Raw genomic sequence first — 25,496 nt, 5'->3', positions numbered from 1 at the left:
ATGTGCCGGCCCGATCTCCACAATTGCGGGCTGCTATATATTTAAGATATTAATATTCACAGTGTCTGAGTGAAAATAAAGAGACTTGCAATAATGCATAAAGTTCTTTTGTGATGTCCATGCGGTGTCTGACAAGGAAAGGTTCAAGAATCTGATAGCTGTTGGAAAGGAACTGTTCTTGAACCGTGAGGCATTGTATTTCAGGCCGGAAGGTCACAGTGAGAAGAAGTTGTGACCAGGACCAGGTTCTTTATGATGTTGGCTGCCTTCTAGAGGTAGCACCTCACATAGATATCTGTCATGGATGGAAGGTCAGAACTTGTGCTGGACCTACTAATGTTTACTACCTTTTGCAGCCTTCTGAGGAATTGTGCTCCCAAACCAGGCAGTAATGCAACCAGTAGAAAACCTCACAAAGATAAGCGTATACAGAGCTGTTGTCATACCCACACTCCTGTTCGGCTCCGAATCGTGGGTCCTCTACCAGCACCACCTACGGCTCCTAGAACGCTTCCACCAGCGTTGTCTCCGCTCCATCCTCAACATCCATTGGAGCGCTTTCATCCCTAACGTCGAAGTACTCGAGATGGCAGAGGTCGACAGCATCGAGTCCACGCTGCTGTAGATCCAGCTGCGCTGGGTGGGTCACGTCTCCAGAATGGAGGACCATCGCCTTCCCAAGATCGTGTTATATGGCGAGCTCTCCACGGCCACCGTGACAGAGGTGCACCAAAGAAAAGGTACAAGGACTGCCTAAAGAAATCTCTTGGTGCCTGCCACATTGACCTCCGCCAGTGGGCTGATAACGCCTCAAACCGTGCATCTTGGCGCCTCACAGTTTGGCGGGCAGCAACCTCTTTTGAAGAAGACCGCAGAGCCCACCTCACTGACAAAAGGCAAAGGAGGAAAAACCCAACACCCAACCCCAACCAACCAATTTTCCCCTGCAACCGCTGCAACCGTGTCTGCCTGTCCCGCATCGGACTTGTCAGCCACAAACGAGCCTGCAGCTGACGTGGACTTTTTACCCCCTCCATAAATCTTCGTCCGCGAAGCCAAGCCAAAGAAGAAAAAGATATACTTTCCACCGACTTTTGTAAAAGTTTAATAGAGTATCCAGCGTTATGCCAAATCTCCTCAGACTCCATAGGAAGTAGAAGTGTTGGTGTACCTTATTGGCTTCAGGAAAGATGTTTGAAATCTGGACTCCCAAGAACTTGAAGGTTTTGACTCTCCCCACCTCCTTCCCATCATTGCAAAGAGGTGTGTTGCCCCAAGGCTTCTCATTCCTAAAATCAGCAATAAACTCTTTGGTCATGAAATGTATTGAACAGCAAGGATACATTTTCAGTATAGGCTGAGCTACATTGTATGAAAATAGAGGAAATACATTTAGAAGTAAACAAGAAATTTGCACGTTAGGGACAATGTTGGGTTCAGACCGACTTTATGAGCTCATGTAAATGAACACTGATTATGTGCCAGAAATGTATGTGTCTGCGTACATGCCTCTACATATGTGTGTGTGTACACGTGTGTACATGTACATATTTACACACATGCTGATCATTCTCATGTAGCATTCTAAGCAGTTGCATTTCTCTACCTCAACTTCTTTCCATTGACACGGGGTCTCGAATTAGAGCATTGAGTTCCAAGTGTGATATAAAGAATTTTTTATATTTTACTTGTATGCAATTGACTGATAAAATTCAAGTTATATTTGCAATTGCAGAATATTTCACAGCTATCTCCAACATAATACAATTACTCATTCATATCTTTCCTGAGTTAGTGTTGTGGTTATGGTGCCAGTGACCTGGGTTCAAATCCAGCGCTGTCTATTAGGAGTTTGTTCATTCTCCCTGTGACTGTGTGAGTTTCCTCTGCGTGCTCCTGTTTCTACCCACCCTTCAAAACCTACAGGGGTTGTAGTTTAATTGGGCTACTTGGGCAGCACGGGCTTGTGGACAAAAATGGCCTGTTGCCATGCTGTATGCTTAAATTTAAATACAACTCAAGGTCATCCTGAGGTCAAATGTACATAAAGGTTTGTTCTGGCAATTAAATAGAATTTAATTGAAAAGTTGTATCTCTTGGTTTAAAAAGAGTAAAAGAGTAAAACTCCCATAAAGATGGAGGAGTATCAGGGTTGGTGGGTTCACAGAAGATCGAGTCGAGATACAAGTGTAACAATCACACATTACTTTAATAAATGCATAGGAGGCAAACAGGGGAGAATGTTAAACAGTATTCGATTCTATTTCACTGAAGCAACAATATAGATATTCACCTCGGACCTAGGCTGGACTCCGACAATAGTGAACCTATACTTGACATGCTCACACACTTGAGTATACACACTACAAACAGGGACTCTTACACACACCCAGTTCCCTGTACCAATGGGAGTGTGGCATTCTGCAAGTATTGATCTATCACAAAACTATGGTTCAGCCTCAATGTAGTGCTCACCTTACCTATGACACTTCCAGCAAGGAGTGGTGTCCAGGGCTTGGACAACGAGGCAGAGTGAAAGAATGCACTGTACATTGGTGTTATATACATGCTAATCTGTGTTTCTAGACAATAGTGATTCTAGGTGATTTAAATTAGCCAATACCAAGGTGTGCACTAATGGGTGGCCAGAGTCAACCCTTGATTGACTGGTGATGTGACTTCCAAATAAGTTTCAGACAGGGAGGACGCATGACCATCCAGTATACACACATTCCAGACAGGCAGGGAGGTCACGTTTTCTCGACACACAACAGTAGGATGCAGGGAAGGTACATACGTTACTCCTTACTGGATGACGTCACAAACCCACTGCAGTAACAGCATCATGTTAACTATGTCACCCCAATAGGAATGAGTAAAGGGAATGAACCTCAGGACTGAAAGTAAGAAATAGAAATTGGTCTAATGGGATTTCCCCCTTTGAAACAGGCATGAACATGATGCGCTGAATGGCCATCTGTCTGATCCTAATTATAAGGAGTATAAAGGCATGAACTCAGCTAGCATCCAGTCAGATTGAATAATGCTGACAGATTATTGAGGAATTTTGGCTACAGCTGAGAGTAAGGAGAGGAAGTTGACTCTGGATTGAGGAATGAGCAGCAGATGTGAGGAGACTGCAGTCAAGGTCTGGAGTGGCTCAGTGTAGATAAATAAAGCCCATAGAAACAGAATTAGCCAGAAAGACAAGGGATATATGTGAATAGCTGACAGGAACATGAATGATAGGTGTATTGGATCATGAGACTCTAACCATGTAGTGTGGAAGAAGCTTTCCTGACACGTACTGAGCCCAAACTTAGCTCCCCCTCACCCACAAAAAAAAATGCCAAAGAATCTGCCTGTTAGATCCAGTAACTCTCCTTCATTCAGCTTGAGTGTTCCCAAAGCTTTGGAAATCAATCTGGAAAGCATTAAATGCAAAGCATAATTAAAATATGTGATTTGCAGCCTTTAAAGGATTTACACAACCTCTATCCTTGCACTCCATTCTGCAGCTTGATATCAACTTGAAGACTACAGTTTAAAAATTGCATTCCCAATTGTACAAATGTGAACAGGATTTTCAAGCTAATTATAAATTAATCAAATTTATTTTTTGAAAAAGAATCAATCAAAAATTTAAAAATACAATTATTGGCACAACTACATTAAATGATGATTTTTTAAAGTCCTTACTAATATCACCCTTATAAACTATTGCCCCTTACAAACATTAAACTACATTTTAAAGAGTAATGTATTTCACAAAAGATTGTCTTTGACATTACATTGCTACAAAGCAGGCAGTAGTATCAGATACCCTCCATCCTATTCCCCTTCCCCCTGACTCATCTTGATCTACCTGCACTTTTTAAATCTGTATCTCGCCATACCTTGCACTTCCAATCATTTACCTCTGTCTCCAAACTTCATCCCTCACTTTTCCCACCATTCTTCATCTTTCCCTGGTTCACCAATCCTCTCTGCCCTCTGGAATTTGAAGTAAAAGATATTATTAACTGTGAAAATTCTTGTGTCATTTAGTTGCATTCTCACATTGATGTCTTCAATGGATGGGAGTTCAGTGTCAGAGATGGGTTTGCCACTTTCTGTAGTCTTCCTGGGCATTCAAATTCAGGTTTATTATTATCATTCACTTGTATAAGTTCAACTGGATGAAACAGAGTTTCTTTAGTCCTTGATGTAAAAACATGAAAACACATATATAGACATAGCACATATATTTACAAGCAATTTATATGCAGTACTTATACAATAAATTAATAAATATTGTTAAATAAAAAGTAGAGTCTCAGAGAGATTGATTGAGCAGTTCAGCATTTGGCATTCTCATTGCCTGTGGGAAGAAACTGTTTCTCAGCCTGGTGATATTGGCTCTGATACTCCTGCAGTTCTTTCCCAACGGGAGTAGCTGGAAGATGCTGTGTGTGGGGTGGTAGTGGTCTTTAGTGATTTTGCAAGCCCTTTTCAGACAACAATCCCAGTAGATCACATCGATGGGGATTACCAAACCAAATTGACCAAGTAGAAAAAACAGATTCAAATGACCAAACTAGACTGTGATGCAACCAGCAGGATACTTTCCACAGAACACCTGTAGAAGTTTGACAAGTATTCAATGACATGCCAACTCTTTTCAGACATTTTAGAAAGTTAAGGCATTGGCCTGGCTTCTTGATGTGTTGATTGCCAATTGCCAATTGCTGCTGTCTCTCTCTCTCCTCCCCCTGCCCACTTGAGTTGTGCTGCCATCTCTCTCCCCTGCCCACCCGAGTTGCGCTGCCATCTCTATCCCCCGCCGACCCGAGTTGCGCTGCCATTTCTCTCCCCCCTCGCCCACTCGAGTTGCACTGCTCGCACTCTCTCACTCTCTCTCTCTCTCTCTCTCTCTCTCTCTCTCTCTCTCTCTCTCTCTCCCCCCCCCCCCCCCCACTCCACCCTCCGCTGTACTAACACCAGGAAAAAAAATGCTGGTTTTTGGAGCATTCCGGATTTTAGATGTTCTGAAAAAGGATTATGTACCTGTAAATTCAATCATTCAGAGAGTGCTTTATTTCTTCAAACTTTGAACCTTATTCTCAATAACATAAGATAATCTGAGTACAGAGGGTGAACTTAAAGAAGAAATCACCAATTAAGTCTACCACTGATGATTCATTGTCTTTCATATTCACATGAGAAAAAGACTCAGGAGAGAAATTATGTATGCCAACTTGAAGGCATGCCTCAAGAAGGAGGGAATGTTTGGGATGATCTCAATCAGATATTAAATAAAATAACAGAAAACAATATACCAAAGAATCCAGAGATCTTTCTCCTAAGTAACATAAAAAACAAAGAATTTGGAATTGATTTGGAGGATGCACAAAAAAGATTTGTTAAGATAGCCCTAGCCGTAGCAAAAAAATGTATTATGTCAACCTGGAAATTGGAAGATAATTTGAAAATACAACAATGGTATATAGAAATGAATAAATGTATTCCATTAGAAAAAATAACATATAGTTTGAGAAATAATATTGAAATATTCGAACAAGTATGGGAGCCTTACATTAAATACAATAGCGAAAACCTACCAGGGACAAACATTACCTAAGTTGATGGAAGGAGAAGGAAAGAAAAGAATGGACTCTATAGAATTTCTGGTGTATTTTTGTTGAATGACAACATTGTCTGACTGAATTAATGCAACCTAGATTGTATACCTAAAATGGATGAGGGGGGGGGGGTGGGGGGGTGGCTTGGGAGGAGGGAGGGGGGGGAGAAAAAGTCACTGTAAATGTGTGAAAAAGAAAAAATGTATATCATGGCTATTGTGATTTATGGTGTGAAAAATAAAAAATTTAAAAAAAAAAGAAGGAGGGAATGTTAGGCTAGTTTAAGGTGTGCCCAGTTTTCAGCATTTGTTAATTACCCATTTCATTCTGGTGTCATGAGTCAAAATGATCAGGACATTGCTGACCTAGAAAGCTAGTGGTTAATTGAGCAAGAACCTCATTTAATTCATGCACTCTTCTTTGCATATTACTTCAAGTTCAAATTTCTAAGTACAACCCGATGAAACAGCATTTGCCGCTCCTCAGTGCAAAACATGCTGACACACAAAAAGATAGCCATCGTCATAAAGGATCTCTATCACTCTGGTCACAATTGCTTCTCACTGCTACCTTCAGGCAGAAGCCTGAAGCTCAGCACCTTTAAGTTCAAGAATAGTATTTTGTCCAACAGCTATCAGGCTTTTGAATGTCCCCATTAAACTCTAACCTCAACCATTAAATAATCCAGGAAGCTTCTTTCGAAATATCCAATACAATATCTCCAACAACCTCTAAGAGAAGTCTTTTGCAGGCTCAGGCTCAAGAGATGACAATAACACTTCTGTTTAAATCAGCAATTGCTAAGGGCACCTGTTCCTTTAATTAGATTCCTGTTCTTAAATCTGAGAAATCTGCAGAGTGTTTTTCCTGTAGCAGAAAGGGAAATTCTTGGAATGAGTTGCTGTTTAATAGATGTGCTCGTGCTTTTATCATTGTTTCTGCAGCAACAGATGTTAGGCAGCTCAGTACCTTCCAGCCACACTCCCATGGGGATATCTTTCTACTTGCAATTCCTGAAGCAGGCAGATGAAAATCAGAGAAGACATAAAAGATGGTAAGATTGCACCATAGGCCCTCCCTGTGGACGTGCCCTTACCCTGACCCTCGGATACACAGGACTCTTCTCTCTTATCCTGCCAGAGCTGACTTTGATTCACAAAGGAAACATTACGAAATTCTGCACAATTCTGAAGTTCAACTCCAGCACGCAGACAGCTTTCTCACTTTTACTGGGGCCGTAACATTGAATGGTAGCGACTGTCTCCAAGCCGGCAATTCTGAGAGATGATTTTTAAAGCAACTTCAAAGACTTGCACTGCTCACACCAGGCTATCAGCTCAGACCTAGAGATAACTCAGGCTAGAATCGGGAAGTGGTGGGTTCAACACACATTCCAGGCAGCGTGGACAGATGCTCCCCTGTTGCAAGAGCTATTTTTGAAATAGCATCTTAAAGTGAATGTTACAGAAGTCTATTAATTGTCCTGTCCAATATTTATCCCTTAACCATCACAAGTGTTTGTGAGACTTTGGAATTATTTGGGACATAACTCATTTCCTGAAGCTATATTCTTTGCATAGCTTCTGATAAATTGGTGCTGTCCTGAGGAAGATAAAGGTTCATTCTCCATTTTCACTCCCCAAGTAGCATGAAATATTTAATGGTTTTTTGGTTACCTGCACCAAATGATACTTAAGAGTATTCAGCCGTGCACATAACATGCTTCGAATCGCAAAGAGCTTCAGAATCAGAACTTATGGTCAAGAACAAGTCATGAAATTCGGTGTTTTGTGGGACCATCATAGTGCAAACATTCATCTTATGTTCCTTCACATCATATATCTTATGATATGCAATTTCACTATGAATTAATAACTCTTGCAGACCAAATGGTCAGTACAAACCTGAGGAGAAAATATCAAAATTCTTTTCAACGAGAAATTGGATAATGGCCAGCAGAAGTTTTTTGCTGAGGAAGCAAGACAGGTGGCAGAAACAATAGCGCAAGGGGATGATGTCAGACATCAGTGGACAAAAAGGTAACAGATGGACAGGGTGGCGTATAATGTAGGAAATTAGAGTTTATCCATTTTGGGAGGAAGAATAGAAAAGCAGAATACTAATAAATGGTGAGAGACTATTGCTTTCATGCAAGATTCTTAATTAAAAAGTTCCCAACCCAGAACATGACTGTCTATTTCTCCTCCATAGATACTGCCGGACCTACTGAGTCCCTCCAGCTTCACATTTTGGCTCAGATTCCGCTATCTGCTGTTTTGTGTTTCCTTTCTACTGTGGTCGATGGACTCAGCACTTGTTATTTCTCTGACTTCTGCTCCTACGCCACCTCCCTCCAAACAGAACAGTGATCCAGTTCCCAGTCCTTACTTTTCAGACCACTATCCTCATCTTTCAGCACATCATCCTTTGTCATTTCCGCCAGCTGTAAGGAGATCATGCCACATCATCCTCTGCCCGCTCATTTTGACCATCCCTCTGTGAATCTCAGCACCATCCATCAATTCCTATCCACCCCTCCCTGACCCCTGGCACTTTCCATAGCAACTTCAAGAGATGCAAAGCTTATGCTTACACCTTCTCACTCACCTCCAGCCAGGGACGTAAATCGCCCTTCCAGATGAGGCAAAGGTTCACACTCATCTCCTCAAACTTTGTATACTGCATTCAATGCTCCCAATGTAGCCTCTTCTACATCAGCGAGACCAAGGCTAGACTAGGTGACCAAATAGCCAACCACCTGTTCTTAATCTACAATAACAATTTCAAGCTCCTAGTTGCCTGCCATTTCAACTCCCCTTGTCATTCCCTAATCAATCACGATCAGGGTGAGGGCGATTCAAACTAAAGGAACTATATCTCCCTCTCCCCTCTCTCCCTCTATCCTTCTACATTTATTATCTATTTTCTTCTATCATGACATATTGTAGTTTGTGTATTCTGTGTATCTGCATGGCTGCAGCAAGTAAAGATTATGGGGCATCTGTACATTGTACTTATGTATATGACAATAACTGATTATCATCATCATTTTAATTTTATGTAATCTGTCTTTTAATAATGTGTATTTTATGTACCTGTGTTGATACAATAAGTAAGAATTCCATTGCATCGAAATATTGCATTGATATTCATTCATTCATTCAACCTTCCAGCAGCTTTTTTCTTTGCTCTAGATTTCCGCATGTTCGTTCTCTTGCATGTTTGCAAACAGGAACTGTTTTGGTGAGTAACTGAAGTGCTGCAGACATGGGTGAACAGTAGTGAAGGAATGAAAGTTTAGGGTTGTTGATGGGGTGCTAATTAAGCAGAATGCTTCATCCTAGTTCCTGTTGGAGTTTTGCTCACCCAAGCAAATAAAGGACATTGCATCCCTTTCCTGACTTGGGTCCTGTAGTTCAGAGAAAAACTTCTGGATGTTACGCAGTGAGGGAGTCAAAATGGGATATGCTGACTCTAACCTGTCCTTTGACAAGGTCCCTCATGTGAGGTTAGTCAGGTGCTCAGTATTCATGGTGAGGTTGTGAACTGAATTCGACATTGGCCAAACAGGAGAAGCCAAAGAGTGGTAGTGGATGATAGCTTCTCAGACTGGAGGCCTGTGGTGTGCCTCAGGGATTGGTGTTGGGAACATTGTTGTTTGTCCTCTCTATCAATGAACTGAATGATAATGTGGGAAATTGGATCAGCAAATTTGTAGATGACACAATGGTTGGAGGCATTGTGGACAGTGAGGAAGGCTTTCAAAGCTTGCAGAAAGATCTAGACCAGCTGGAAAAATGGGCTGAAAAATGGCAGATGGAACTTATTGCAGACAAGTGTGAGGTGTTGCATTTTTGGAAGGACTAACCAAGGTAGGACATCCATGGTAAATGGTAGGGCACTGAGGAGTGTGGTGGAACAGAGGGATCTGGGAATACAGATACATAATTCACTGAAAGTGGTATCACAGGTGGATAGGGTTGTAATATTGGCCTTCATAAATTGAATTATTGAGTCTAGGAGTTGGGATGTTATGGCAAAGTTGCATCATACATTGCTAAGGCCAAATTAGGAGTATTGTGTGCAATTTTGGTCACCTAACTACAGGAAAGATATCAATAAAATTGAAAGTGTGTGCAATAAGATTTATTAGGATATTGCCAGAATTGAGGAAATGGGTTACTAGGAAAGGTTAAACAGGTTAGGACTTTATTCCCTGCAGCACAGAAGAATGAGGGAAAATTTGATAGAGGTACAAAAAATTATGAGGGATATAGATAGAGAAAATGCAAGTAGGTTTTTTCTCTTGAGGTGAGATACAAACCAGGGGACACGGGTTAAGGGAGAAAGGGGAAAAGTTTAGTAGGAACCTCTTCACAGAGAGTGGTGGGAGTGTGGAATGAGTTGCCAGCTGAAGTGGTGAATATGGGCTCAATTTTCACATTTACAAACAAATTTGTACAGGTACATGGATGGGAGGAGTATGGAGGAAAAGAGATTGGGTACAGTTCAGTGGGACTAGGCAGAACAACAGTTCGGCACATACTAGAAGTGCTGTAATGTTCTACGGTTCTATAGTAGTCACAATGTTTATGTTGTTGCTCCTGTGGGATTTCTGGTGCAAGCTAGATGGTGGTGGTCTCTGTGATTTTTATTTAGTTCATTTTATATTTTTTCCTTCACATGTGGAAGGCCTTTCCAACCCATGATACTTGTGCCACCCAATGACACCCCAATAACATCCAATTAACCTACCAACCCCACATGACTTGGAGGGTGAGAGAAAACTGGAGCTTCTGGAGAAAATCCGCACAGGTCATGTGGAGAATGTATAACTCCTTGCAGATGGTGGTGGATTCCAACCCAGGTCACTGGCCCTGTAATAGTGTTGTGCTACACTAACTTGACATTGAATACTCAGGCTGCATCATCCTCACTGCTTCCATCTCCCTCAGCAACATTGTGGAAGTTCGTTGAGCAGGTGGACTGCCACAATTTAAGGACAACCAGAGATGCAAAAAAGTTTCTACCTGATGTCTTTCCATTATCTCTTAATGTTCAATTTATTGTCTTCCGATTGTACAAGTACAACCCAACAAAACAATGTTTTGGGGTTCCTGGTGCAAAATATGTAGATACACAACCAAACAAAGCACACATACAGACAAACAAAATATACACAGGGCAAAATACTTATAAATAAATAAATAAATGTTAAAGCCGCTCAGGTGGTTAATCTGAGCAGTTCCTTTGTTTGTTCAGCCCGTGGGAAGAAGCTGTTCCTCAGCCTGGTGGTACTGGCTCTGATACTCCCATATCTGTTTCCAGATAGGAACCGCTGAAAGATGCTATGTGTAGGGAGGAAGGGGTCTTCAGTGATTTTGCGAGCCCTCTTCAGACAACAATCCCAGTAGATCACATCGATGGGAGCATAAGGGAAACACCAGTGATCCTCACTGCCACTCTTATGGTCCTGTGGAATGACCTCCGATTCAATTCTCTACATCAACTGTACCATACTGTGATGCAGCTGGCTAGGACACATTTGACAGAGCTCAGAAGACTGAGCTGATGGTAGCTGGTAGCCTTGCCCGCTTTAGTCTTCTCAGAAGTGCAGTTGCTATTGCACCTTCCTGATAAGTGAGGAGATGTTGTGTACCCACAATTGATTGCAGGTACTCCCTGTCTTGCAACCTATGCAAATTATGTCCATCCGCACATACGACTGAATTTTAAATAAAATAAAAAATTATAAAATGTGCGATTACGGTGAAACTCAGGCCTATCTATAGTGGCCACCATGTTGGCTGGTGTCCAACCTCTCATGAGAGCTGGCCTTGGTGACATCCCCGTTGAGATATTTGATGGCATTTTAACACCTTGTGTCCCATTTTTTTCTTATACTGCTGCTCAATATTCTGACAGTCAGACAGATTTTAGAGGCCAGTAGAGTCTGCACCGTTCTCAGGAGGAACAGGAATGACCACATTCCACTACATATCAATAATATGAGCATTCCCCAGAAGCTGGTGGAGAAGTTATCATCTCCTTCGTCTTGTCCACATTGAGACTCAGGTTGTTACTCTCACACCATTTCACGAGATTTTCCACCTCTTTTCTGTTGTTCTACGACCCATGATCTGCAAACTTGATGACAGTGTTGGAGCTGGATCTGTTGCTGCAGATATGGATCAATAATATGAAAAGGAGCGGGATCAGTAAGACGATGCTCGACGTTCTGCTACTGACCTGGACAGACTGTGGCCTAAGAGTTAGGAAGTCCAGGATCCAGTTACAGAGAGGGGTGTTGAGTCTCAGCAAGGATAATGTCTCCACCAGCTTCTGGGGGATGATCGTATTAAATGCAAAGCTGAAGTCAATGAACAGCAGCCTGGCATATGAGGCGTCATTCTCCAGGTGGGTCAGGAGGGAGTGGAGGGACAAGGTTATAGCATAATCTTTGGAACGGTTTCTTCTATATGCGATTTGAAATGACTCCAGCGTCTCTAGGAGGTGTGCTTTGATGTGTTCCATCGCAAGACGTTTGTAGCATTTCATAATGGTGGAGGTCAGTGCCACAAGGCGATAATCATTGAAGCCTATTGCTGTTGTTATCTTTTGTGCTGGGATTATGGTGGATATCTTGAAACCCACTGGGATGATGGACTGCTGCAGTGAGGTGTTGAAGATTCCTGTAAAAACTTCTGTCAATTGGTCTGCGCAGTACTTTTGTAATTGACCAGGTATGTTGTCTGGTCCCACTGCCTTGTCTGAGTTCACGTTGGATAGGGTTCTCCTCACCTCAGCTGTGGCTATGGAGGGAGCCCATTCATCAAGGAGACATGGAGATATCTTTGGTGTAATCCTGTTCTTCTCATTGAACCGTGCATTTAAGATAATCAGTTTGTTCAGAAGGGAAGAGTCCTTCTCTTTAACTAAAGGTTGACTTAAGATCTGTTATGGTCTTGATCCCTTGCCACATGCACCTTGTGCCACCAGTGTTGCACAGCTGTGTAGCGATCTTCTCTGTGTACTTAGGCTTTGCCTACTGTATAGAATGAGAGAGTTTAGCCCTAGCTGATCCTAGTGCCATCTTGTCTCTGTCCTGAAGGCAGCATTCCAAGCTCTGAGAAGGCCCCATATTGCTGCATCCAACATTGTTCATTACATCTTTACAAGACTGGGAAAAGAGGAGAAGGGAGATAAAAGTGAAAGCAGAGAAAGGGAGGGGGAAAGGCAGAGGACAGAGTAAGGAAGGAAGGGCATCTCTTCTTGGAGGTGCCATTTCAAGCACAAAAGTCATTGTCACATTACTTGCCATTGACATTCCATAATAAAAATAAAATACTCTTTTTCTTTGGCTTTATGAACATGGTTTATTTTCTGTCACTTCCCTTTTGTAAATGCCTACATTGAAGAAGTTCTTCTCCTTGATGAGATTCCTACTTATTGCCTTAATCTTTACCATTATTGATATCAATACTTACTTCCACAGCCACATCTCTTCTTTTGCAAATGCTCTGTCTCCAGCTTACTTCATGTTGATTTCTTAAATTAAAAATTATGTTTTTACATCATATCAAGAAAGAGAATCTGAAGTCTCAAAAGAGCTGTTACCCAGCAGTTGATGAATTGGTGAATGCTGAATTGGAGATAATTCATTTTTGTCAGAGGATGGACCTGGAAGCGTGGAGTGCCTCAGAGAGGGCATCTTTCCACTGGGGAAATGAGCAGATCTTTTGACCTGAGGGCGAGGAAGATAGCCTTCCAAATGATGGTGTCCTCCCTTTCTACCTGGCTGTTTCCCCAGGGTTTATAACCCGTGGTCCTGCTCATGGCTATGCCCTTGGCCAACAGGCACAATGGTGCAACTCCTCACTCATAAACGAGGATCCCCGGTCACTATGGATATAGCAGGGCTATCTGAACAGAGTGAACAGGTTGTGTAATGACTTTATGCCTGTGGCCGTGGTTATGTCTGGGCAGGGGAAGGTGCATGAGAAATATGAGTATTCATCGATAATATTGAGAACCACATTCCAGTTGGTGGAGGGGAGGGGGCCCTTGAAGTCCATACTCGGGCATTCGAAAAAGTGGGTGGCTTTAATCAGGTGACTTTTCTCCAGCTGGTAGAACTGGGGTTTGCATTTGGCATTGATCGGGCAGCTCCAGGTCAGTTCCCTGATGTTCTCAACCAAGTAAGGGAGGTTGTGAGCTCCAATGAAGTGGTAGAACCTTGTGAACCCATGTTGGCAGAGAATGTGCGGAGGGCTTGGAGGCAGTATAACTGCGCATTGGTGCATGTCCCCCAGAACAGTGAATTGGGAGGCTCATTGAGCTTACCGGGCTGGTACAAGACCTCGTAGTTGTAGGTGGATAGCTCAATTCTCCACCTCAGGAACTTGTCATTCTTAATTTTTCCCCACAGTTTGTTATTGAACATAAAAGCGACTGCACATTGGTCAGCCAGCAGGGTGAACGGTTTGCCAGCCAGGTAGTGCCTCCAGTGGCACACAGCTTTCACTACAGCCGGAGCCTCTTTCTTGATGGCTGAGTGCCTAAGTTTGGGGCTGTGGAGGGGCTGAGAACAAAATGCTATGTTCCTATCCACCTGGTTGAGTGTGGCAGCTAGGGAAAAGTCAGAAGCATCACTCTCCACCTGGAAGGGGATGGATTCGTCCACAGCGTGCACCTCTGCCTTGACAATGTCACCCTTGATGAGTGTGAACACCGCTTGGGCTTCTGCCAAAGGGGCAGGTGATTCTTTTCACCAGGGGGTGGGCCCTACTGGGCTTAGTAAGAAAAGAACCCCAAGCACCTTTTCAGAGCCTTGAGGGTGTGAAGCAGTGGGAGTTCCAGCAGGGGCACACATGGTCAGGTTCAGGCTCAATTATGCCATTCTCCATCACACAACTGAGGATAGCCAGACATGAAGTGCTGAACACGCACTTCTTCTGGTTATATGCGAGGTTGAGACTTTTGTCCGTCTGGAGAAATTTTTGTAAATTAGCGTCATGATCCTGGTCATGGCCGCAGATGTTTACGTTGTCCAGATAGGGAAAAGTGGCCTTTAGCAAGTAGTCATCCACAATCTGATTCATCTCCATTTGGAAGATGGAGATGCCATTGGTGACCCTGAAGGGGACACAGAGGAAGTTTTAGAGATAGCTATCTGCCTTGAAGGCAGTAAATGGGCCGTCTTCCAGGCGGATTGGTAGTTGGTAGCAAGCCAACTTGAGATCACTGGTTGAGAAGACCCAGTGTTGGGTGATCTTGTTCACCATGTCGGCGATGCAGGGGATCTAGCTGGGTAAATTGATTTATGTTCTGAGTTTAGTCTACAATCATGCAATGTTTCTCTCTGCTCTTAACCACTGCCATCTGTACCCTCCAGGGGCTGGTGCAGGGTTCCATGATCCCTTCAGTCAGGTCATTTAACTTCTGCTTTAATGAAGGCTCTATTCCCGGGGCTGCATCATATGCTCCTGGTGGTGACAGGCTTGCACTCGGCGGAGAGGTCCTCGAACAGGGGTGGTGGTGGGATCCAGAGGGTGGACAGGCTACAGGTCATATTCTGAGGGGAGGGCAGATAGTCTAAAAATTGATAGTTACAGACCATGAGGAGGGGTGAGGCCCATCATATTCTATTTGGACACTCCCAGTATGTCCCAGTATGACTAATGTGCAGAGCTGTGGCATAATAAGGAGTTTAAAGTACTTAGTGCCCCGTACAGTCAGTATCATGTTGCAGCTGTCATGGATCTCAGCTGAGTGGAATTTGGAGGTCAGGATGACTTTGCACTTAGCTGGAGTCACCAAGAGGGAGTATCACTGTGCTGTGCCAGGGTGAATGAAACTCTCCAACTCCCGGTATCAAATAGACAGTTTGTGATGTGGCCATTTACCTTGATGTCCATCATGGTCCTGGCTAGCTGATGTGGGCTCTTCTCGTCCAGGGTGATCAAGGCCATGTCTGGTCATTGTCTAATTCACAGCTGTAGTACTTGTTTGGAGGCGCCCCCCCCCCCCACCCCAGATGGCTGCTCCCATGCCGCTTATGTGGTGATGCTCCTTGTCACTGGAAGTAACACTGGAAGTGGTGCTATCCCAGTTTGCCATCATGTTCCCACCAAGCCATTACCAGTGATCGGAAATGGAACCAGAATGACATGGTACAAGATGGCAGCAGCTTCTGGCTGCGCGCGGCATTGCTGGAGGAAGGTTGGGACCTACATACCTTCCTGTAGTGTCCATACTTCCTGCAAGCAGAACACGTTGTGTTTTGGGCCAGGCAGCTCTTTTGGGGATGTTTCGTGCATCCACAGAAATAGCACTTCGGTTGCTCAATGGCGATGTCCTGGGGACCCATGTCCCAAGGTGGTGGCACCCGTGCTCCCCATGTGGCGGCCGCATTTTCCAGAAAAGAAGACCTCTGCATTTAGCTGCACTGTCTTGAATGATTTGGCCAGGACTACAACTTCCTATAAGCTTCGATTGCCTTTTTCCAGGTGACTCTGTCGGATGTGATCAGACTTGAATCCAGCTCCACACGCATCTTGTATCAGTTCTTATAAGTGGATGGCAGCAGAGACAATTCTGCAGCTGCAGGCTCACCTCAGCTCCCACAGGACCTGCAAGTATTCATTCACTGACTCACCAGGCGCTTGTCTATGACTGCCCAGATGTTATCTGGCATAGATGACATTTGTCGGGGTCCAATATTGTCTCTGCAGGAGCTCCATGGTGGCTAAGTTAGTATTGCAGTCTCTGATCTTTTGAAAAACGTAGTGGCCAACCTGTGCAAAGGACAGGTCCCGTTTATCTTCCTCACTGCACGTCGTTGCGTCTCATGAATGCGTTCAGGCAGTGCAGCCATTGATCAAATTTGATGGAGGCTTCTGGTTCTTTATGGTTGGTATCCAGTTTATCTGCCTATATTGCCTTGTCCATGACATGAAAATTATGGTGATTAAATTTTTGCACCACCAATTAACCACATTAGACTGAGAGTTGTGATGAATAGGCTTTAATCACTATAAAACATCAGCACTTCTCACATGTTGCTGGCCCAGTTCTAAGGCAGGTACTGAGGGAGGGGTTTGGGCATAACATCTTTTATGGCAATTCTGAGGGGAGGAATCACAGGTGCAGGGGTACAGACAGTGCTAATAGCTATACAGTAGTTCAACCACATACATATAAAAAATAAAAAATATTTATGCTACTGAGGTGGAACATTGTAATACATGTATTGTACTGGTGGGCCTACCCTGATACTGTAACTCTTTCCCCTCAGGATTCATAATAAAGGCAGTATCACCTAATCCCCTCCCTCAGTACTGCCTTGGAATCAGGCCAATAGCAAGTAAGAGATGTCTATAAGTTACAGCAATGAAAGCCTATTAATATCGATTTCTTGTCTGTCCAGTCTAATTGATAGTGTGATAGATTATGTTACATTTTTTATTGTGTATAGATGTGCTTTTAGAGGAGATAGATTGTGGGTTGTTTTTAGTCAGGTCACATACAGATACAAACACTTCAAAACAGATCTCATTTAAACAGACAGTCCAGTCCCTTTGCAAAAACTTTGAATAATCTCTGTAGAGACTTCACAAGTAGGTGTTAATTGGACATGCTGGGGAGTAATGGATTATTTGTTTTGGAAAGCAACAGATCAACGAACTCTGAAGATTAGGTCCAGTGCCGCAGTCTGTCTGAATGCAGTTTGCTGTTCTAGGAGGATCATGTGGTTTTGCAAGCAGAGGGATACCAAACAGGTTTTCTCTGAGAGAGGGGGAGAGAGAGAGAGAGAGAGAGAGAGAGAGAGAGAGAGAGAGAGAGAGAGAGAGAGAGAGAGCGAGAGAGAGAGAGAGAGCGTGAGAGAGAGAGAGAGAGAGAGAGAGAGAGAGAGAGTGAGACATTCCTTTTTCAAAAATTTGATTCAAACAGGTGGTTGTTGAACATCAAACAACCTATTAATAAATTTCATCTGTGCCGCTTCATAATAATTTTGAAAATGTGGAAATTAAAGTCCTCCCCATTCATATCACCACATTAATTTATGCATAGAAACCTTAGATAATTTACCCTTCCATAAAAATAATCAAATTACTTTATTTAATTCTTTAAAAAATTTCTTCGGGATCACACATGGTATTCAGACATATACTGGATATATGTTATAAGCAGGATCAATTTATAGGCACTAAAGGGAAAATTTCGATTAAATCACCGTTGTATCAGAATAAACTAATTCTGTTTTCTTTAAATAATTCTTATTTGAAAAATTGGAAACTGAAAGGAATTACTATTATACAAGACTGTTTTGAAGCAGGTAAAGTTTCTACATTTAATAGATTACAACAGAAATTTGGTATTTCTGCAAATTCTATTTTTGCTTATTATCAAGTTCAAGATTTTTTGCGAACACAATTTGGTAAGGATTTAATTTTACCAAGTCAATCTAAGTTTGAGATTTTAATAGTTGACAAGGAAATGAAAGGATTTATATTCGATATGTATAGGTTGTTGCAAGAAAAGATGATTAAAGTTGGGCTATATAGGATAAAAGAGAATTGGGAGAAAGATTTAGATATTGAATTGCCTTGGGAGGAATGGTCAAATATGTGTGTTGATAGTGTTACAAAATTAATTAATGTGAAATATAGTATGGTTAATTATAATTTTATTCATCAATTATATTTGACTCCTGAGAAGTTGAAGAAATATGGATTTAGTCTAACAGATTTGTGTTTTAGATGTGGAGAAAAGACAGGTACTTTTATGCCGTGTAAGGACATGTAAGAAAGTTAATTTTTTTGGGGAAAAAGTTATTACATTTTTGAGAGATTTATTTACAATCAATTTGCAAATGGATCCAATTATGTGTTTATTGGGTTATATGAATGCTGTTACTTTGGGATTGGCTGATAAGCCACAATAGACATTTTTGTGGTTAGGGTTAACAGTTGCAAGAAAATGCATAGCGATAACTTGGAAAAATGATGTGGAATTGAATATACAAAGATGAGATAATGAACTGCAATCATGTTTATATTTGGAAAAAATAAATTATAATTTGCAAAATAATTATTCATTTTTGTTAAAATGTGGAGTATATATTTGGATTGTATGGCTATTGATCTTAAATAAAAGTTATGTAAAGAGTTGGCACATCGATTAATTAATTTTAAATGTATAATTTTTTTAAGGCTCTGAGGGGAGGGATATTATCATCTCTACCATTTTTTTTAATATTTTTTCTCTTTTTTTATATATCTGTATTTGTATCTTGTATTTTCTTTCTTTTGTAATATTTTGCAAAATCTTAAATAAAATTTTCAAAAAAAAAAGAAAACCCATTTTGAAGATGGGTTGTGAGTTCTTAGTTCAGCTTGTTCAAAGCCCTTGTGGTCCATACAAGAGGAGATAGCTGACTGCATAATGTTTCACTTGAAATAAGAGAAACAAAAAGAAACTCTGTGGTGACCTGAAGGAAAGAGGTTATCATCTGGAAAACACTGATGGGGCATGTTTCTTCTGCAAGATACTGAAGTGGCTGATCAGAAGGAGTCAGTTTGTGTGTGTCCAATGAGCAAAAAATCTCTCTCTGAAAACCAAAAAGAACCTTCCTGAGTGGTAACCATTTACCTTTCAAGCACCAAAGCCTGGTGAAGATTCATAAATGTTAATTTTATGCACAATATAAGAATTGCCTGCAACCAGTGAACTTGGAGGAGTGAGAAGTGAGATTGGACTGTGAATCAAAAACGTTTCCTGAACATATACACATTACATACATATGCATTTAGAATTAGAAGGGGGTTAAGTTAATAGTAATAAGTTAAAGTTTGATCCTGTTTTTATGTTTAAAGAAAATTAAAAGTAACTTTTAAGTAACCATTTGTCTTGGTGAATTTCAATTGCTGCTGGGTTTTGGGGTCTTCTGGGCCCATCACAATAGTACCACAATTTAATCACTATAATTTTGTGCTATGGACAGGCTCTTTGAGTGGAGAAGCTGGACACTGACCCTAAAAATGCAGAGGCCTCCATAAAATGTGACCAGTGGCTGCATTGCCTGAATGCCTTTATGAGATGATACGATATTTGGGAAGAATTTGACAAGAGAGATCACTGTGTCTTCCAGATGATCAGAGACTGTGACACTTACTCAGCCACTATTGGGCGCCTGTAAAAGCAGTACCGGGCACTGAAGAGCGTAATCTGTGCCAAATACCTCCTGGGCAGCCGTCGACAATCACCAAGTGATTCTGTTCAGGCCTTGAGGGAGCTTAGGTGAGCTTGTGGCTGCACCAATGTTATGGCAGCCATCTACCAGGAAGAGTTGATCAGGGACATGTGTGTGGCCAGCTTCAGGTCTGACCATATCAGACAAAGGCTCCAGGAGAAAGGCGATCAAACCCTTCAGGACGTGGTTGATCTGCCAAATTGCTAAAGACAGCCCAGCAGAATGCGGAGGCTTACTCCTCCGGAAATGTGGTCGCCAAGTGGGGAGCACGGGCACCACCATCTTGGGGTGTGGGGTCCTAAAAAGCAGCCATTATCACTGAGGACCCGAAATGCTATTACTGTGGCCAGATGAAACACCCGCAGAAGAACTGCCCTGCCGGAAGCATGACCTGTGGAAGAAAAGGACACAATGCAAAGGTATGTAGGTCCAGACCTTGCCCTTGCAGCACTGCATGTGGGAAACAGCCGTCACCATCTTGGACCGTATCGAGGTAAATGGCCACATTACAAACTGCTTGTTCGACACAGGAAGCACCAAAAGCTTCATACACCTGGGTACTGTGCAGCACTGCTCCCTCACAGCTTACCCCAGTCCAGAGTAAAATTTCATTGGCCTCAAAGTCCCACTCGACTGAAATCTAAGGGAGCTGCATAGTAACAACTTGGGTGGCACCAAGTACAAGAATTTTAAATTACGTGTGCACCCATCATACTGGGGCTGGACTTTCAGTGCCAAAGTGTTCTGTTGGAATATGACGGCCCCTATCCCTCCCTCACAGTCCGTAACAACCAACTTTTGAACCACCTGGCCATCTCCCCGAATACAGCCAATCAGCCAACACCGCTCACTGCTCATGACCTGCGGTCTGTCCATCCTCCAGGTCCCACTGCCCACCCCCACCCCATTCAAAAACCTCACTCCTGACTGTAAGCCTGTGGCAACTAACAGAAGACCATCCAGTCCCGGGGACAAAGCATTTATCAAGGCTGAGGTTAAATAACTCCTGGCAGAGAGCATCATAGAGCCCAGCACCATGCCTTGGAGAACACAGGTAGTGGTAGTAAAGAGCAGAGAGAAGCACAGGATGGTCATAGACTACAGCCAGACCATCAGCCGGTTCACACTCTTAGACACCTACCCCTCTCCCACATAGCCGACATGGTGAACAAGATTGCCTAGTACCAGGTCTTCTCCACCAACAACCTTGTTGCCTTATCACCAGCTTCCAATCCCCCCCAGAGGATAGCCATACATGGTACTCAAGGCAGATGGCTGCCTCTACCGTTTCCTCAGGGCCCCTTTGGAGTCATGAATGGGGTTTTAGTCTTCGAGAGGAGATGAATGGTGGACGATCACCAACTGAAAACCACATTTCCCTACCTGAACAACATTACCGTCTGTGGCCATGATGTGTAGGAATTCAATGATAACCTTCAAAAATTCCTCCAAACAGCTAAAGCCCTAAATGTTATGTATAACCAGAAGAAATGCAATGTTCCACACTTCATATCTGGCTATACTAGGGTGTGTGGAGGAAAATGGAGTCATTTCACCCTACGCTAAGCATATGCAGCCCCTGCTGGAGCTCCTACTCCCCCATAGCCTCAAGGGCATTTGGAGGGCAGTCCTCCTGGGCCTCAATTCAAAAGGGCTGCCTGTCTCCCTGTCTCCTACCATTTGCGCTCCATCCCACCAGGTCCTCCTCTGTATTGCAATAAATGTTACACTGCATGAAAAATGATTCTCCTTACCCAGGTCAGCATCCAGAACCATGCTTCAGGTTTGGCTGATGACTCCAGGACCTGTGCAACACCATAGGCATACTAGAACCAATAAAGCAGTGTCTCTCCACTGTCTCTGTTCAGGATCTGGCACATGCAGGAGCTCCCGCAACTGAGGCATTCACTGGACCGACCATGGTTGACCGACCAGCACCCAACTCCCTTCCCCAATGACTATTAGGGACACGGTTGGATATCCGACCCCACCAATGGCACCAGTTGCACCATCCCAACACCAACCCACCCACCCACCCACCCCCACTCCCGATCCAGCCTCAACTGATTCTGTTCAACCACCTAAATTGCAACCCATCACACAGAGCACTGCCCAGGAGCCAACAGCTACACCTCAGCTGGCATTGCGACGGTCAGTTCAACAGATGAAACCACCAGACAGGTTGAACCTGTAAATAGACTCTGAATGGACTCTTGACACTTCACCCCGCCGGACTTTCTTTCAAAAGAAGGAGTGAATGCGGTGGAACACTGTAATACATGCATAGTACTTGTTGGCCTGCCCCTGATACTGTAACTCCTCCCAATAGCTCAGTTCCCTCCCTCAGTACTGCCTCTATCTGGCCAACACATGTAAGAGATGCTTATAAGTTTAGAGCCTATTAATCTCGACTTCTTGTCTGTCGGGTCTAATTGATAACGCTACAGTTACATGAAGTGAAAAGAAAACAAGGCTTTTACTTCAATGAGCTGGGGGGTTCCGGGTGGGGTGGTGGCCCATAGGGCCCCTGTTGAGAATGGCTGCCCTCAAGTATGTTACACAGAGAGTTCAATTTACTCCAGGGCAAGATCTAGGCCCTTAAGGTATTTAACTGGAAATTACCTATGCTTGATAGTGGCCATCAGTTTTTTTTCCTCAGGTTGATCTTGAAGCTAAATCAGGTGACAACTGTATCGAGTCAACCTGCAGTAAGTTGCTTATTTTCCTCACTGTCTGGCAGAGGTACACAGTTGCTTTTGGGCAATTACAGGCAGACTCACTCCCGCAAATGCTGATACATTTTTTTCTGGGAACTGCATTCAGCTTTCACTGGTGACAGAGGGTGAATCCTGACAGCAGTGATGGATTTCTTTGTGAGGGTTGCATGGCACCATCCCTCTTCGTATCTCCCTTTCACTTCCATGCTTGTTGGCTTAAATCTCGCTTGTTGGAATCCAGCACATTGATAGGATTGCAGCTGCTTCAGCTCTTCACTGTCTCTGGAGGCATACTCACCACTTGTATAAGCATCTGTCTACTTTCTTTCCATTTCTGCTTTAGAAAGAAAGAATGAAAAGAGGCAGATCATGAAAATCTTAAAAAGAACATGTTTTTAAAAATGAAAAAGATTGATTAAAGTTATTTTTTGGGAGAAAGCTCCTTTCAAACGACTACCCATATGGTTGTTGGAAGTGTTCCTGATTCCACCTTTGGAGGCCTTTTGATAATATTTGTTGAGCAGATTTTTAAAATCTGCGTTTTCCTTATGATGGGATGCTGAGATCAATTTTTATCTACGGCTGCTGCTGTTCCAGGTACCGGAGAAATGTGATAATTTAAATTCTCACAGGCTCCTTCTGACAATGCCAGCCAATAAATTAAAGTGCAGTCTATGTGAAGTGAACTATTGATTTGATTGAACCTATTCTTGTTTATATCACAAATTGGAACATGATGAAAAATAGTTCATTGTATGAAGGGGCAGCATTGCATTCATTTTGATAGAATTATGGAAACCCTCAGTGTTGTTTAATCCATAGAATCTGTGCCAGCTCTTTGAATGAACTATCCAATTAGTCTCGTTCCCCCACTTTTTCTCCATAGCACTGAAAATATTTCCTCTTCAGCATATATCAAATTCACTTTTGAAAATTACTTTTGAATCTGATTCTAGTGTACTTCCAGTAAGTGCATTCCAGATCACTGCTGAATTGTATTAAATAATTCCCCTCATCTTTCCCCTGTTCTCTTGAGTAGCACCTTAAATCAGTGCCATCTGTTTACTGACTTTATTTCCTGAATGAATAATTTCTCTTTATTTTCTCCATTGAATTCTTCACAATTTTGAATGCTTTTACAAATTGCTCCCAAATGTGTTGATCAGCCTAATGATGTAAAGAAAGCTTTTGGTATCTTAGCCTTTATAAATCAATGTATTGAGTATAGGAGTTGGGATGTTATACCAAATTTGGAAAATTATGTGCAGTTCTGGGCATCCAACTACAGGAAGGTTATCAATAAGATTGAAAGAGTGCAGAGAAAATTTATTAGTATGTTGCTAGGTCTTCAGGGGTTGAGTTACAGGGAAAGATTAAACAAGTTGGGTCTTTATTCCATGGAGCAAAGAAGAATGAGGGAGATTTGATAGAGGTTTACAAGATTATGAGAGACATAGACAGAGTGGAAGTGAATAGGCTTTCTCCACTTAAATTGGTGGAGATAAATATGGGAGGTCATAGTTTTAAGTTGAAGGGAGAAAAGTTTAGGGGGAACATTAGGGGAAAGTTCTTCACTTAGAGTGGTGGGAGTGTGGGATGAACTGCCATCTGATGCACAGAATGCAGACTCAGTCGTGTGTTTTAAGAATAAATTGGATAGATATATGAATGGAAGAGATCTGGAGGGTTATGGAATGGGAGCCAGTCAGTAGGATTAGGGAGATGATGGTCAGCCAGACTAGAGGGACCAAATGGCCTGTTTTCTGTGTTGTCGCCTTCTATGTTTCTATGTGGGTAAACTCACTAAGGACAATGAAGGTGAAGGTGGTGAGGTAGATCCAGAACTGGGTAATTCCAGGGAGGGGAGAATTCCAGGATTGAGAGATTGGTGGTCCCTGAATCGATTTGAAGCCATCGCTGCCCCCAGTGAGAGCTTGAATTTTTCCAGTGCTCTTCATGGCTTCATGAAGATGCTGCAACACCCTTGTGGTAAATCAAGAAAATCTGCAGATAGCCTGATTGTAGTCAAAATGCAAAAATGCTGGAAGAATTCAGCAGGACTCTTCAGGCCCTTCTTTACATCAACCTGTACAAAGAGAGGACATGCTACCATCTCAGCAATTGGAGAAGCGTTAGAGATACTAGATGAGTTAAATATTCACAGAGTTGAGGTGCCAGAAACAAACTATATTTAACATAGATAAATCAACAACTACAAATGGTGAACCTTTAGGTTTTTACTGGTGATCCAAACGTAGAATTTGAGAAGGTATTGGCTATAATCTTGCAAGCATTGTAGGTGTAGGTGGTGACTGGGGACAAGAAAATTACAACATTTCACTCTTGTTCAAGAAAAGTGTTAGGATGAACCCCATAGTCAGATGGAAATGTTTTCAAACAATATTGAGGGATTGTCAGTCAATTGGATAAAGCTGAAGCAAATGCAACCATAGTCAGCCGGCTCTGTCAAATGAATGATATGCCTCAGCAATCTGCTGAATCCCAATGTAGATTTCACTCAGTTTGAGTCGATCTATTATTCCTTTCTTATTACAGATATCCAGGAATGGCTGCAGTGAACATCTGCTGGCAGTGAGAGGTCAGGATGGGAGGAGAGCTCCCTGCTGTTGAACACTTGTTCTACAATGTAACATTGCAATGGCTTTAGCCGGAGCTTTGGCTCCAAAACAACAATCCAGCCACAAGTCATCTTGTCCAATACTCGTCTTAGAGAGTGCTGACTTGCTGGAGCAACAATCAATCGAATGAGGTGTTTAACATGAATCAACTGTTTAACATGGATATTAAAGATCATTTGTCAGTAGGCCCTTTCATGCTAAGCCTCCACCTGGAGGTCGGCTATAAGTGCGGAGGGAAAAATATAAACTTACCTTTCATGGAGCA

The sequence above is a fragment of the Narcine bancroftii genome, chromosome 1 (assembly GCF_036971445.1).
Source record: "Narcine bancroftii isolate sNarBan1 chromosome 1, sNarBan1.hap1, whole genome shotgun sequence".
In the NCBI taxonomy this organism is placed as follows: Eukaryota; Metazoa; Chordata; class Chondrichthyes; order Torpediniformes; family Narcinidae; genus Narcine; species Narcine bancroftii.
Note: the sequence above shows the minus strand (reverse complement) of the source record.